Raw genomic sequence first — 15,698 nt, forward strand, 5'->3', positions numbered from 1 at the left:
CACAAATCCTTTTTTAGAGATTAAATGCGCACACTTTTATATGCATGCATAATTGGTAGGAGATTGGTTGGTTTAGAAAATTACAGGTTAGCAAATTGTTACAGATCGCGTTTTAAATGTTTCTGCTTACTTTTATCTCGTCTGCACGATTATGTACAACAGAATGCATTTGCAAAGAAAGTTCTGAAAGCAAGGCTCTTATAATGATAAGGTAACATAAACAAATTAATAAATAATTAATAAAATTTTATAAAATGTTTATTTTTTCAAATATTTTACTGAAGTTATCAAAACCAATTCAAAATGTATTTATATATAAGCATCTGAAGTTTAGTGAAGATCGGACGTCAAATAAAGAAATTATAAAAAAAAATTCCACGAACTTTTTTATTCGCCCTCGAACGTTATATAAAATCAGATATGATAAGGAAATTGGTAATTTTTTATTCTTATTGTTTTATTTTATAAGATAAAATAGGGATATAAGAACAAAGGAAAAGAGTTTTTAACATCTTAATGATTTAACTAAACGAGTGTATGTTTGTATTGTACAAATTCAAATTTCATGATAAGTTCGACACTCTAATTCCCAATATTCCATAGAACCACCATGTATTTTATGGATGTAACAAAGGGATATTTGTAGCTACATACAGTCCATTTCAAACGCATTTTTGTGCCAAGAAATATAACACAAGGAGCACTATTGCACGGTATACAGCTTAAGGCGGTGTGACAGGGCATTGTATATCTAAAGTTGTAAATGCTTATTTTTTGGGGGGAGGGACAACAAAAACCGATGACAAAGTTAAAACCACTTTAATTCCTTCATAGTCATTGAACCAACACCTTAATGTACGGCTAAAACTTTACCAGCACAGCTCTGATATATGTTTAGTCATAACAAATATGAAAAGCGTCCTATTTTTTTGCTCTTGGAGGTTTACGTATTCCAGAATATTCGAAACATTAAACAGTTGATTACATGTGACATTCATCTTTAAATAAGTATAACATTGACAGTGTATTTAGCTCATATTGTTTGGACTATCCACAACCACCAGCTTCATTTTAAAGAAATCTTGCAAAGAATAAGAAATTGATAATGTATATCTAAAGCAAACAGAAATTAAAATGTTAATATAGAATAATGTTAGGTATAAATTTTATTCTAGCTACTTGAAATGAAAATCAGTACAAAAAACTTTGGTTCCAAACTAGAATTGTTATCTATACATGAGATAAAGCTTTCCTGTAATGGTCCCCATTGTAACAATGTTTTATAAAGATTTTTTTCTGTTGAAAAAATGTACTATCATACTTTAATATAGAAAATGACTCAAATATCATGAAATTTTAAAAATTAATGCAAAGGCACTAAACATCAGTTAAAGAATGAAACAAAGTTTTATTTCTGATATATACAGTTTTATTAAATCAAAATATGTTTTTTAAGATTGATTGAATTATTCAGCTTAACATTGCATCGTAAATGAAACAATAGTTCCGTATAATAATGTTTGTTTGAATGTGCTTTTGTCTTTATATCGAATCTATATTTTAAAGAGAATGTTAGAAGCGTAATCATTTAATTTAACAAAACATTAATTACTTTTATTCTTAACTAAAGGAGAAAGAAGTATTCTCTGCAACATATTTTCTTGTCTTATGCTTTGATGCACCATGACAGGCAATGATTGGGTTGTCTGAAGACGTTGTTTTCTGGAGCATAGCTCGGATAACAGCCTATTTTAGCAACACATGATCCTAGTTCCGCATCATATGTCCAAATGGCGTTCTTGTACAAACACGAGGCTGACTCTTCTTCGGCTGTTTCCAAGCAATAAACGTCAACTGAAAATGTAAATAATATATGTAAAATTGTGTCTATGATTTATATATAATTATAGATGGTTCTAATGATATCATTATATTTTAATTTCATTTTTAAATTAAATAAATTAGTTATTTCTTAATATCGACATAAATTATCTGAAACAGTAAAAATGAGTTTTAACATTTTATCATACATCTGAAAAAAGGAAATTGTACATAAAAATTAAGGTTTGATAAGGAACAAATTCTAAATAAAGAAATGATTTTCACAAAATATTAAAGCCTAACACGTTAATACACTATAAATGCAATGTGCGTATCTTTATTCTGTAATAATATCGGTTAAAAAGGAAACAGACAGCTTTACAGCGCGTGCTTAACAAATAACATTGTATAAAACTTTCTCATCTTAAGAAATGCTATCAAAAGTGTATCCATCGAGTTATTTCATTAAATAGCTCAATCCTACTTAATTATAGTGAATCAAGATACTGAACTTTGATGTTAACAAATAAATATTAAAACACCCACACAACTATTTGCTCATCATTAGAAATCATTCAATAAATCTTGTAAGATAAATATCCAGTAAGGAGCGTCCGTGGCCGAGTGGTTAAGGTCGTTGACTTCAAACCACTTGCCCCTCACCGCTGTGGGTTCGAATCCCGACAGGGACTTTGGATTATTTCATGTGAGGAAGCTATCCAGCTAGCTTACGGAACGTCGGTGGTTCTACTCAGGTGCCCGTTCGTGCCTGAAATAATGCACGGAAGGGCACCTGAGGTCTTCCTCCACCAGTAAAGCTGGAACGTCGCGATATGACCTATACTGTGTCGATGTGACGTAAAACCCAAAACAAACAAAAAACAAAAAATATCCAGTACTTGTATACAGAAGACTGCTGATATTCCATGATTATTGTTCAGATTATATGCGGTTGTATAGCATGAGCGTCAATTTGGTAAGTAGTTGGTAGTTGGATATTCGAATACCAACTACCTAATAGCTTAAAGTTGGTTATTCGTAATTCCCAACTATTTAACAGGTGCATGGTAGTTGGTAATTCAATCCACTATCACCAGTATGAAATGTTATATCACATCATACATTTTTAAACACATAATAAATTAGGGAACCTGGTTGTCTCGCAAATACCAAGCTACCTACCAGAAGTTCGAACTACCAACTTCCTTCTGGTAGGTAGTTTGGGATTCACACAAATAAGCAATCGACGTAGGGAGACGTGAAAAATTACTTTCTATTTTTAGAGACTACCTACCAGAAGATCGAATAACCAAGTACCTTCTGGTTGGTAGTTTGGGATACAAGCTTATAACAACTGAGTCTCCTGGGCGATTTCTGGTTAAAGGGGTGTTACCATATTATGGAAAACAAATATTTAGTTATATATTTGTTTCAGAAAAAATATTTTGTTTTCAGAGGAATATGTGCAATATCCGAATAACCAACTACCTTCCAATATGTAGTTTTGTATTCAGCGAAAAACCAACTGAGTCCCCTAGAGGACATAGGGAGACAGGGTGTTTCAATGTTGAAGAATACACCTATCTTGCTATATATCCGTCATATTTATTCTAGAAAACATATGTTTTTTAGGGGTAAACATGAAAATTTCGAATTATCAACTACCTTCTGGTAGGTAGTTGTGGGTTCACGCGAATAACCAACTGGATTTATGGTAAAGCGGTGTAACCGTTATATAGAAAGACACATACTTGTATAACGGTAACATTTCTAACCAATTTACAGCATGCAAATACCGAATAACCATTCGTACGTAGTTGAGATCACACGAAAAACCATAATCAATAACCATGTCGACGTAGAGTGTCGGGGTGATACCATTTGTTAAACAATTACATGCTAATATATCCGTATACTAGTCCGAAAACGACTTTCTGTTTTGAGGGGAAAAATTTGCCAGTTCGAAATACCAACTACCTCTGTTGGTAGTTGGGGATCATGCGATAATCAAATGATCCCCTGGTCCGACGTAAGAGTGCGGGGTGATAAATCATATGGTAAGAATTGCATCTTGTCCTGGTCACATATTCGTTTTTGTTTGTTTGTTGTTGTCGCATATTTTAAATTCATGACGAAATACGTGGATTGAAAGTGTTGTTTGCAATATGTAAATTACTTTCTTTGTTCACTCAAAAAATATTTTACCCTTAATTTACATTAAATTTTTAAAATTTTCATGAAAATTAGCATTAGTCTGGAGGGTTGCAGCTTAAACATACTTTTTTCAACACCTAATTTTCAGTACACCAACAGTAATATTTTTAACATGTCAAAATTAGATTAAATAGACTTGTTTCAAACCATCATTTATCATTAACAACAAGTATTGATTTTAGCTTACTTATTGTCAATATTAGAACAACGATTATATTTAACGAAACATGGCTTTTCTAACTTCATGTCTTACTTATTATTTTTTTACTACTCGTGTTTGTAAAGTCCTTTATAATAACCCTCGAGCAAGGACACGAATGCCAGCCACTGTAAAACAATTTAGACCTAACAGCGATATTACAACTATTATTTAGGTGTGAAAATACAATTGCATGCTCAATTTCAAGTTTACTAATGTGATAATGTATAAAGGAGATTTCCAAAATAGTTATTAATCAGAGCGGGGCGCTGTGGTGCAGTGGTAACACTGTCTGACTACGGGTCTAGGGGTTGCGAGTTCGATCCCCCGCTTCTCCACTAAAATAATATACTAAATAAGATAATAAAATAATAAATAATAAAATAAATATTATAATAAAATAAGATACTAACAATCTTTCTTCTCAACTAAATACTAACAATCTTTCGTATGACAAGACTAATAAAAAGTAAATTAATTAATAAAAACTACTCACACAGCTGACCACAGGACACTACTGCCACACTGACACACAGGGCACTACTGACACACAGGACATACTGACACACAGGGCACTACTGACACAGAACACACTAACACATACGACATTACTGATACACACGATACTACTTACACACTGACACACAGGGACTGACACAGGGCACTACTGACATACACAAGGTACTACTGATACACTGATACACAGGGCACCACTGACACACATAGGGCACTACTGACATAACAGGACACTACTGACACACAGGGAACTACTGACATACAGGATACTACTGATATACAGGAACTACTGACATACAGGACACTACTGACACACATGGCCACTACTGACACACTCACACACTGGCCTGACACACATGAAAACAAGATCCCCTGACATACTGAGCAATACTGACATAGAGGACATTACGATACACCATCTACGACATACAGACCACTACTGATATATCATGAACACTGCATAACAAACACTGACAAACAGGATACTACTGACATACAGGACACTACTGATACACAGGGCACTTCTGACATACAGGACGCTACATGGCATACTGACACACTGAACTGACACACAGGACACCATTCACACACACTGGCCTGATACACAGGACACTACTCACACAGTAATACACAGGGCACCACTAACACAGGACACTACTACACGGACACTACTGAGCGTGCACAGAAGACTACTGACACACAGGACACTACTGACACACTGCTACACAGGGCAACTACTCACACACTGACACACAGGGCACCATCTCTACGACACACAGGATACTACTGACACACTGATACACAGGGCACCAACTGACACAAAGGACACTACTGACACACTAATAAACAGGGCACCACCGACACACGGGACACTACTGACACAGTGATACACCAGGGCACCACTGACACCAGGGACAAATAACTGACACACAGGGCACTAACTGACACACTGATACACAGACACACAGGCCACTACGGGGACATACATGACACTATGACACACAGGGCACTACTGACACACAGGCACTGACCTGACACACAGCCACTACTGACATACAGGACACTACTAACACACAAAAGGACACTACTGACACACAGGGCACTACTGACACACAGGCACTACTGACATACAGGGCACACTGACATACAGGACACATTCTGACACACAGGGCACTACTGACACACACACAGGGCACTATCCGATACACTGCGACAACATCTGGACACTACTGACATACAGGGCAACTACTGACACACACAAAGGGCACTACCGATACACTGACAACACAGGGCACTACTGATACACAGACACACAGGACACTACTGACATACAGACACTACTGACACACAGCACTACTGACACACAGGGCACTACTGACATACAGTATACTACTGACATACATAACACTTCTATAGACAGGGCACAACTGACATACAGGCACTTCTGACACACACAGGCACTACCGATACAACTGACACACAGGACTCTACTGACATACAGAACACTACTGACACACAGGCACTACTGAACACACAGGGCACTAACTGACATACAGGATACTACTGACATACAGGACACAACCAGATACACAGGGCACTACTGACATACAGGACACTTCTGACAACAGGACACTAACTACACACAGGGCACTACTGACACACTGACCTGACACACAGGACAACTACTCACACACTGGCCTGACACACATGACACTACACACACACTGATACACAGGGCACCACTGACACACAGGACACACTGACACACTGATAACACAGGGCACTATTTGACTACACAGAGCACTACTAACACAGGACTTTAATGGTCACACTGCCATACAGGACTTCACACATGTTGTCCCTCAAAACACAAAGTATTTTTTAGGAAAAAATGCAACGGCAAGATAGATGTGTTCTTCATTGTCTCCAATATGTCTCCATATAATGGAATCAGTTGGTTATTCGCGTGTATCACAACTTCAATCCAAAAGGTAGTTTTATTGGAACACTATATGTATTTCAAAAATAACAGTAAAAAATAAGAATAAAAGTAACAAATATATGGCAAAACTGGATTAATTCTCAGGCTCCCTATGTCTACCAAAGGACCTAGATGTTAATTTCGCGTAAATCAACAACTACCTACCAGAAGTAAGTTGGTAATTCAAATTTGCATGTTTTCCCCATTAAAAAGATACTTTCCAAAATAAATGTAACGGATTTATAAAAGAAAAATGGTATTTCCCTTAATAAAATGGTAAATAACATCCAAAAGATAAGTTTTCAACAGGAAAACACCCTGTCTTATTTTAAGCCAATCCCAGGGGACTCAGTTGGTTATTCCGGCCAAATACCAAACTACCAAACTGGAAGTATTTGGTAATTTCAGTACTTTGGCATGTTGTCCCAATACAAAACAAAAGGAACATTTTCCGGAAAATTAAAAATAACGGATATATAACAAAAAAAATCTGTTTTTTAATGAAAACACTTACCTTCTTTTTGTCAACCAGGGGACTCATTGGTAATTACCCCGCGTTTACCCAACACCTACTTTGGTTTTAAACATTATATTCACCTCAATTGCGAAACAAGTTTATTGCAACTTATATTTAAAACACTTTCGAGTCCGTTCCTGGATCCCAACCCGTACGGTGTCATATGAAGAAACAGGTCGTGAAACCGAAATAGGGGCCGGGAAAAAAACCCATGAAACCCCTGGGGTTTAGAGGCAGAACCTTTAAACCCCTACCCAAATTAAAAAGAATTTGGGAAATCGAACTTTGAATGTTTTTTCCCCTCAAATTTAGAAGTATTTTTCAGCAATTCACCCCGAATTTCCAACCCCCAAAACCTTTTCCCTATAAAAAGTTAAGTTCAAATTCCCCCAAAAATACCTGTCGGGAGTAATTGGGGAAACCCCGTGAAAACCAACCAGGTCCCCTTTTATTCCGTGTAAAAATTTTGATTTAAAACTATTGATAGTGATTTAAAAAACCAAAAAACCCCGTTTTTTAAAAACTGGGAATTACCCAAAACTAAAAAACCACCCCAAATAGGTAGTTGGTCATTCGAATATTCAACTACCAACTACCTACCTAAGTAACACTCATTTGTTGAGCAATAAAATTATGGTACAAACTAGTGATTAATGCTAACATTACTACAACTAAATATTTTCTTAGTAGCGAAATATATATTACCAATTTTTTCTCCAGCAAATGCACTTGACAGCATTACATATACCAAACACAGAATGAAAATGTTTCCTAGAATTATCTTCATGTTTTTCCTTTTATCCTTTTATCTTTTTTCCTGAAATACAAAACATATTTTTAATTTAAGTAGTTAAATTCACATTCAACATTATGTTATTCATTTCAGTTAAAATATACCAAAACAACACATATTTCTTTTAATCTTTACTAGTTTCGACTGTTTGTCTTCATCAGAATAACGTACAAAGTATTTGACGTCACGTCCGTTAGGACGCCAACGTCAACGTGACAAATTTGCGCAAAAACGTGAATGTAAAGAAATTAACAAATAGATATGGATCAAAAAGATACAGCGGGTATTAATAATAGAACTATATTTCTACAATATAAAGCAGAGAAAAATAATAAAACCCAACATACCTATATGTCAAAATATATCATATAATTTTTTATCACACACCCGTGCCGATTTTGCGACTCCGTAAATATGGTATTGCACGGCCGTGCATATATTTTGACGTGACGTCATAAGCGTTATACAAACATAGTGTAAAGACGCGCTAAATGTTAGCGTTATACTATAGGCGCGTCAATGAAAAATGACTCTTATTTCACTTTAAACGGTCTTTATTTTGGGTATGTGATAAATAGAATATTAAATTCGTGTAAGTTCATTACTGAATTCATTGCACTCGTTGGATAAAATAATATTATGCTCGCCAGAGGCTCGCATAATATAATTTTATTCAACTCGTGCAATAAATTCAGTATTGAACTTACACTCATTCAATATCCTCTATTTATCACACACCCGTGCCGATTTTGCGACTCCGTAAATATGGTATTGCACGGCCGTGCATATATTTTGACGTGACGTCATTAGCGTTATACAAACATAGTGTAAAGACGCGCTAAAGGTTAGCGTTATACTATAGGCGCGTCGAAGAAAAATGACTCTATTTATTTATTCATTTTACTTTAAACGGTCTTTATTTTGGGTATATGATAAAAAGAATATTAAATTCGTGTAAGTTCATCACTGAATTTATTGCATTCGTTGAATAAAATAATATTATGCTCGCCAGAGGCTCGCATAATATAATTTTATTCAACTTGTGCAATAAATTCAGTATTGAACTTACACTCATTCAATATCCTCTATATATATATACATTCACTGGGAATTAGCGAGAAAGCATTATTTTAATTAGCCAGCAAGTTATCTAGAATGATAAAAAAGATAATAATAATAATAATAACAACAACATTATCCTTTGCATATTCTCATAATCATCATCATTACCAACACCAATAAAATTAATTCAGTTCAGTAATAGTATAGTTTAAACTGTCAAAATTGTCTGTACTTATGTGAAAAGAAAATATGATAAACAAGATCAACAAGGAAAGGCGGCGTTGAAATGAATAACGTACATAGATACGTTGATGGTAAAAAGATCCAATCTCATTGTAAATACGTGTTATTATATATTGTCGTAATTTAAACAGTAATTTACATTACTTTCCTTTAACACTTGCCATCTTTAGGCGTCAAAATTGTACAGAAATGTAAAATAAAGCCAAAAAGGTGTAACATATGCTTATGGACTAATATTTGCATACAAAAACTTGATTTTTATCTAGAATATATTTCTTATTCATTGAAAATTACATTAAAAAAAGATTATTTTAAGTGAATAAAGAAAGTGACACTTTCAGTTTTTATAGATCTGTAAAACTACAAATGCAATAAAAATAGTTAAAATAATGTACTCACTATGAACTTCTGAATAATCACCGCTCATCGGTTGTGGTCAGATTTTGCTATATCCGTCATCATAAAGACCACGTGATTGTAACATGTGGGGCATAATAAGGTCAAAAACATGTCGTCTGCTGACAGGATGCTACCAGTGACGCCACTGGCTACATTCTAACACAATCTGTCAATGGCGCTTGTAAGAAAATACGAATAATGTACATGTGGCGCCTTATTGAACCCGAAACATGACCAATGAATAGGTCACATAAAATAATTGAGGGAACGAAATATGGTGTTTTGAATAAAGAATACATGTAATAGAATTTTTCAAAGCGATTCAGCATTCAAACATGAAAAATCTATCTAAGCAAAACGTGACTAAGGTGTATGTGAACTTTCTTGAGTGGGAGACACGTTATCCTCTAAGCAATCTACCGCATTATTTAGTCTGTCACACCAAATTTGAATATTCCATTTTTTATTAAATATAATAGTAAAGTCATTTAAATTAATGTCATGTTAATCCTGACATCAATATCTCTAGGCATGTTTTTCATTTTTTCCATAAAGTCAGTAATATGGTCAAAATGTTAAAATTATATTTTTTCCCGTTGACTTACGTTGTAACCTGACGTGACGTCCATTTCAAAATGGCGGCGCCCATACAGACGTCATTTAGGGTTCGTCTCACAATTAGCGTGAAATGTACTCGGTAATTATAAAAAATTGATTATTCTTATTTACTTACTGATCAATAGCTGAATGTTATCATTAAAATGAAAAATGGAAACAAAGTTGGTGTCGAAAAGGCAATTTTACTAGCAAACCATTATTTAAAATAATCAATTTAAAATCATTTGAAGTGAAATATCAGTAACCGCTTTATAAATTATAACACACAAATATTTATATAATTATATAATTACCATGATACACTGTCGTATTGTATATTCTTTTTAAGAGAAAAAGAGCAATATTATGAAGTGATTTGATTAGATAGCTTTTCAATCAAGCGCGTATGTTGAATACCGCAACGCGTCGTAAGGGAACGGGAACACTAGCCAGAAGACTAAAAAATGGTTCTTCACTAATGTTTAATTAACATAATTCTGTAGTTGTCTGAATACTGTCCATTAGTAGGTATCACGTCTATTTAAAAATAATTAGATTAACCAGGTCCGATGGGATACAAAAATATGTTACCCTTCTTATTTCGGGTGCGATGTTCGTGCATTAAAACTTTTCGTAGGTTTTAACTTTCACAACAGAAACCTGGCGTTATAAATCGCCAACAAATATAACATATTAGCATGCAAATCTGACAAGAAATATATAGAAAGGGGAACTGATTCACTATATGTTCAGTATTGTTTTGCACAGAGTCTACTTTAACTAGCTCATTTGCTAATGAGAGAACACAGACTCGCGTGCGAGGAAAAATGTAAATTATAAGAATATAAAAATGCTTTCTAGTTTGAGCAACCGAACGTTGGCCTATACACTTTAAGCTTGTAAATACAGATTAATTTTCCGTCTCATAATTTAACAAAATGTCCAGAAATACCGGCAGTGATTTGATATTATTAAGAATAAGATTGAATTGGAGCGTTTAATCAGGGGCAAAAAAGTTTGTTTTTTTGTAGACTCAAAGTGTTGCATACTATGTTAATATGAAGGGGAGATCGAGTCAAAGAGAAACACAGAGTGATGTCCTAAATAATTATAGCCTTCCTAAAATTTGAAAATATTCAGTGAAAAAACAATAGCTATACTTTTTGGCGGGAGAAAATAATACCGCATATGGTATATTTTGTAGCTAAAACAGTAGGATTTACAGAACTCTTGAATAACGAGATAATTTGTAGGGAAATTATTTCTGAGAAATATATAAAATAGTTTAAAAACATAAAATCAAAACGAAGGTTATATATGTGAATTAATGGAAGAGGTATTCTGTCATAGATTCATGCCATTAAGTGTGTTTAAAATTATTTAAATGTTATCAAAAGTTTTATTGTTAATATATGAATTGAAGGTGTACTTTTAACAATTACTGCAAAATCTGGGTATACAAAAATTATTTTAAATGCCATCAAGACAAATTAATCTCGCTTAAAATTATCTCTATGAGGTTACATATGCCTAACCGCCCTCTGTCAATGCCGCAACTGGAATCATCCATAAAAAGCGCGAGGCATTTTTGTTACGTCATAAATTTCGTAAATTGTTGGTGACGTAATAATGTTTTTTCGTCAGGAATCCATTTTCAAGAGTTATAAACATTGTGCTGTCGAACTAAAATTGATGGGCCGTTCTTGAATTATAGATTTGGAACATACTGGATTATGATGTGTTTCATTTACATATTTCATTTGCTAACCCAGATAACTGCACAAATGGAACAATGTTTTAATAATGAGACGGATTATGAAAAATTCTGGATCATCATAATTTACATAAATGTCATGCCATTCAGGAGTTTCAAAGTAAAAAAATGGGATCTACGGAACTGGATATAAACGGGCAATGAAGTGATCTTCAGAATGCGAATTTGTCGTGACGTTTATAAAGATTTATTTCGAAACTCATAGGGATTCTATTCAGCTTAAAAGTAAGTGCAATTTCTAGATCTACTCCATGTGACTCGATGTTCTTGTTGCTTATTATTCATTTTTTAAAGTTTTCTATCATGCATTTCAACGAAACTGTTACATATTGTAGATCCAGCTTTGTAAAATAATCATGAAACGACCCGAGAACATCATGTACATTTTAGAAACATGACACGTGCTTTCTCCCGTTCATCTCCAAATGAAGAGTACTTCGGCAATGGCTACGGAAAATAAACAACAGAGACTTGCCGTAGAGAAATGAAACTTTGCTTTTACAAGAAAATTAGACACTTTAGAGAAAAATCCTGAAAAATCTCGAGGGTGACTTTTTTTAGTTTACAAAAAAGTTTTAATTTTTCTTCAACGTGTTTTTATTAATTCATACCAGGCAAAAGTTCATTTCCATTTTTAATCATGCAGGCTTTCAAGCGGGCGCGCTTTTCATTCAGTATTAGGTTTAATGTCTTTTTAAAACGTTTCTTTGCATATAATAAAAAGAAAATTTGTTTAGTGTAGTGTAAGATCGAAATATATTTCACCTTGTGAACACCAAAAGTTCGTATTTCATACATTCCGATCTTACACTGAACTAAACAAATATCCTCTATGTAATTGAGGTTTTGATACAAAGTTAGAATTAATTTTCATCCTCATGTTAAATTTGATCTAGTATGTTCTGATATTCGCTGATCAAATGGTGTTTACAAGATAATCTCATCCGTATTGAGTTCATTTTTCCGACAAATGTCTGTTTTCATCAATTGGTATTTTCTAAAGTGAAAGGTCTCATGACACAAATGTAAGATATAAAGAAATCAGTCGAGAAAAAAAAATTATTATTTTAATGAAAAGTCTGGAATCATTTCATCGTTATTGTTGTTATTTAAATGAAAAGTCTGGAATCATTACATCGTTATTGTTGTTATTTTAATGAAAAGTCTGGAATCATTTCATCATTATTGTTGTTATTTAAATGAAAAGTCTGGAATCATTTCATCGCTATTGTTATTATTTTAATGAAAAGTCTGGAATCATTTCATCGTTATTGTTGTTATTTTAATGAAAAATCTGGAATCATTTTATCGTTATTGTTGTTATTTTAATGAAAAGTCTGGCATCATTTCATCGTTATTGTTGTTATTTTAATGAAAAATCTGGAATCATTTCATCGTTATTGTTGTTATTTTAATGAAAAGTCTGGAATCATTTCATCGTTATTGTTGTTATTTTAATGTAAAGTCTGGAATCATTTCATCGTTATTGTTGTTATTTTAATGAGAAGTCTGGCACCATTTCATCGTTATTGTTATTTTAATGGAAAGTCTGGAACCATTTCATCGTTATAGATGTTACTTTAATGAAAAGTCTGGAATCATTTCATCGGTATTGTTGTTATTTAAGTGAAAAGTCTGGAATCATTGCATCGTAATCATTTCTTTGAGAACACGTGGCCCGGTGATATGATATACTGAAAAGCATGCTAACAAATATTTGAAAGAGAAAAACGAATAGGTTTTAAACAATCTGTTGCATTGGTCAGCTAATTTGTCATACTTATTCTTCATCTGCCCACATGTATATAATAAATTTAATATAATAACGACATATCTTGTCATTTGTACATGTAGCATCTGCTGCCGGTCCCGAATTGTTTTCAAACACGTTTATTTTGAATTCTGATTTGACAGACAAAAGGTTAGTTTGATTTGTTCTTTAATTATATCTTGAAAGAGTTTGTCATATTTTTTTTATTTCACTTTTAATTAAATGAAAAACACTACGAAAATAAAGAAAAAAATAAATTAATTTTGAATAACCGTTATTAAGTTAAATCTTAAAATGTGCTTTTATAAAATTTACAAACAATAAAATTATGTTGTTTAAATAATGGAAATGTTGTTTCTCGAAACAGTTTTAATATATAGAAATGTCTCTTTTAGTCAACACACATAAAAAAGAATAAAATATCATGCTGCTATTTTTTAGGGTTTTAGCCGTTTAAATGCGCTTTTTAAGGAATCATACAAATATCTTTCTTGCATACATTTATTTAAATTAGTATGCTATATTTATTTAAAAAATTCAAATAATAAATTCGTAAGATATAGGTTACAAATATATCGCTTTATACACTAAGTAATTTCACCAATTTACATCAAATGCATTAAATATTTATGAAGATTTTGTTCCATGATTCCGTGTACAATTGTCGTTTTAATCTTAACATTTGAAAGAATTGATTTCTAGAAATTATTATACTTTTTCAACTTATTATCTAGACTGTTGTACTTAGGCACCTTAAACTGTTTAGAAATATTGTTTCATATACTCTTCTATTTTTTACTAAATTGTAAACCAATCTCTATGATAAACATTCCCACAACATGTTTGCACTGAATAATAATGGTGCTTTAAATGTAGACCACTTTTTGGATAGAACTGACAGTGTTTTCCTAATACCCTCATATAGTTTATTCATAAAAATAACATATTGCTAATGTACGTATTCCTTAGAGTTTGCTTAAATTGTAAATGCTTTAAATATATACCATTTTATGATAGACCTGACGTTAAAGACATTGTTTTCTAATTATCATATGTTTTATTCATCAGAATTATCTATTGTAAATACATTCCTTTTTGTTTTGCTTCAATTGTAAATGTGTAAAACTATGTTTATTTTCTTACTGTTGATTCATAAGTAATCTGTTTCGCCATTGACAAAACATTTATGAATGAATTTGTGGTTTCTTATCTATCTAATTGACAAATACGTTGAAAAAAAACGCTCATCCTCCACTTATTTTAAAATAACTAGAATAACTAGAACAGAATATTCAGAAACTATCATTCACTTTCACGAGACAGAAGTTCTATTAAATTTTCAGGCAGCCATCAATAAATTTCAAACTAATTCATTTATCCTGCGCTTTGTAAACTGAATTAGAAAATTAAAAGATATTTTAAGTCGGTTCAGAATTTAAATCCATTTATCAAATGAAAGATATCTTATAACAGAGTCTGTTATGGATCGAGTTTCCTCAAAAGTGTCGTTTTGAATTATATTACAATGGTTGTTGTTGTTGTTGTTGTTGTTGTTTAGATGTGCAATATTGATTGTGTGTTTTGTCCTTTTTTCTGCTTAAATAATGGTGATACTGACAAACACGAGGTTTTGCATGAATAAATTAATTTATAACTTCTTATGCGCTTTACATTAACTTTTATTGAATATATTTGTATGCATGTTGCTGATTTTCATAGTCGTTTTTTGGCTTGCTTTGATAACTGTGTTGCCAAAATACATTTACAGCATCACGGTTTAGTGTACACAACTGACAGAAAACCTAATATCA

General features: G+C 32.9%; 1 long non-coding RNA gene across 1 annotated transcript; it reads right to left on the reverse strand.

Moving 5' to 3' along the window:
- Positions 1 to 800: 800 nt before the first annotated feature.
- On the reverse strand, positions 801 to 8,190 carry LOC132741765 (uncharacterized). The gene is made up of 3 exons (XR_009627328.1): positions 8,177 to 8,190; positions 7,954 to 8,065; positions 801 to 1,854 (listed from the first exon to the last, which is right to left on the reverse strand). It is a non-coding gene; the product is annotated as an uncharacterized LOC132741765 (long non-coding RNA).
- Between the last annotated feature and the right edge of the window lie 7,508 nt (positions 8,191 to 15,698).

Source organism: Ruditapes philippinarum, unplaced genomic scaffold (genome assembly GCF_026571515.1).
Source record: "Ruditapes philippinarum isolate M1 unplaced genomic scaffold, ASM2657151v2 ctg720_1_1_1_1, whole genome shotgun sequence".
Classification (NCBI taxonomy): domain Eukaryota; kingdom Metazoa; phylum Mollusca; class Bivalvia; order Venerida; family Veneridae; genus Ruditapes; species Ruditapes philippinarum.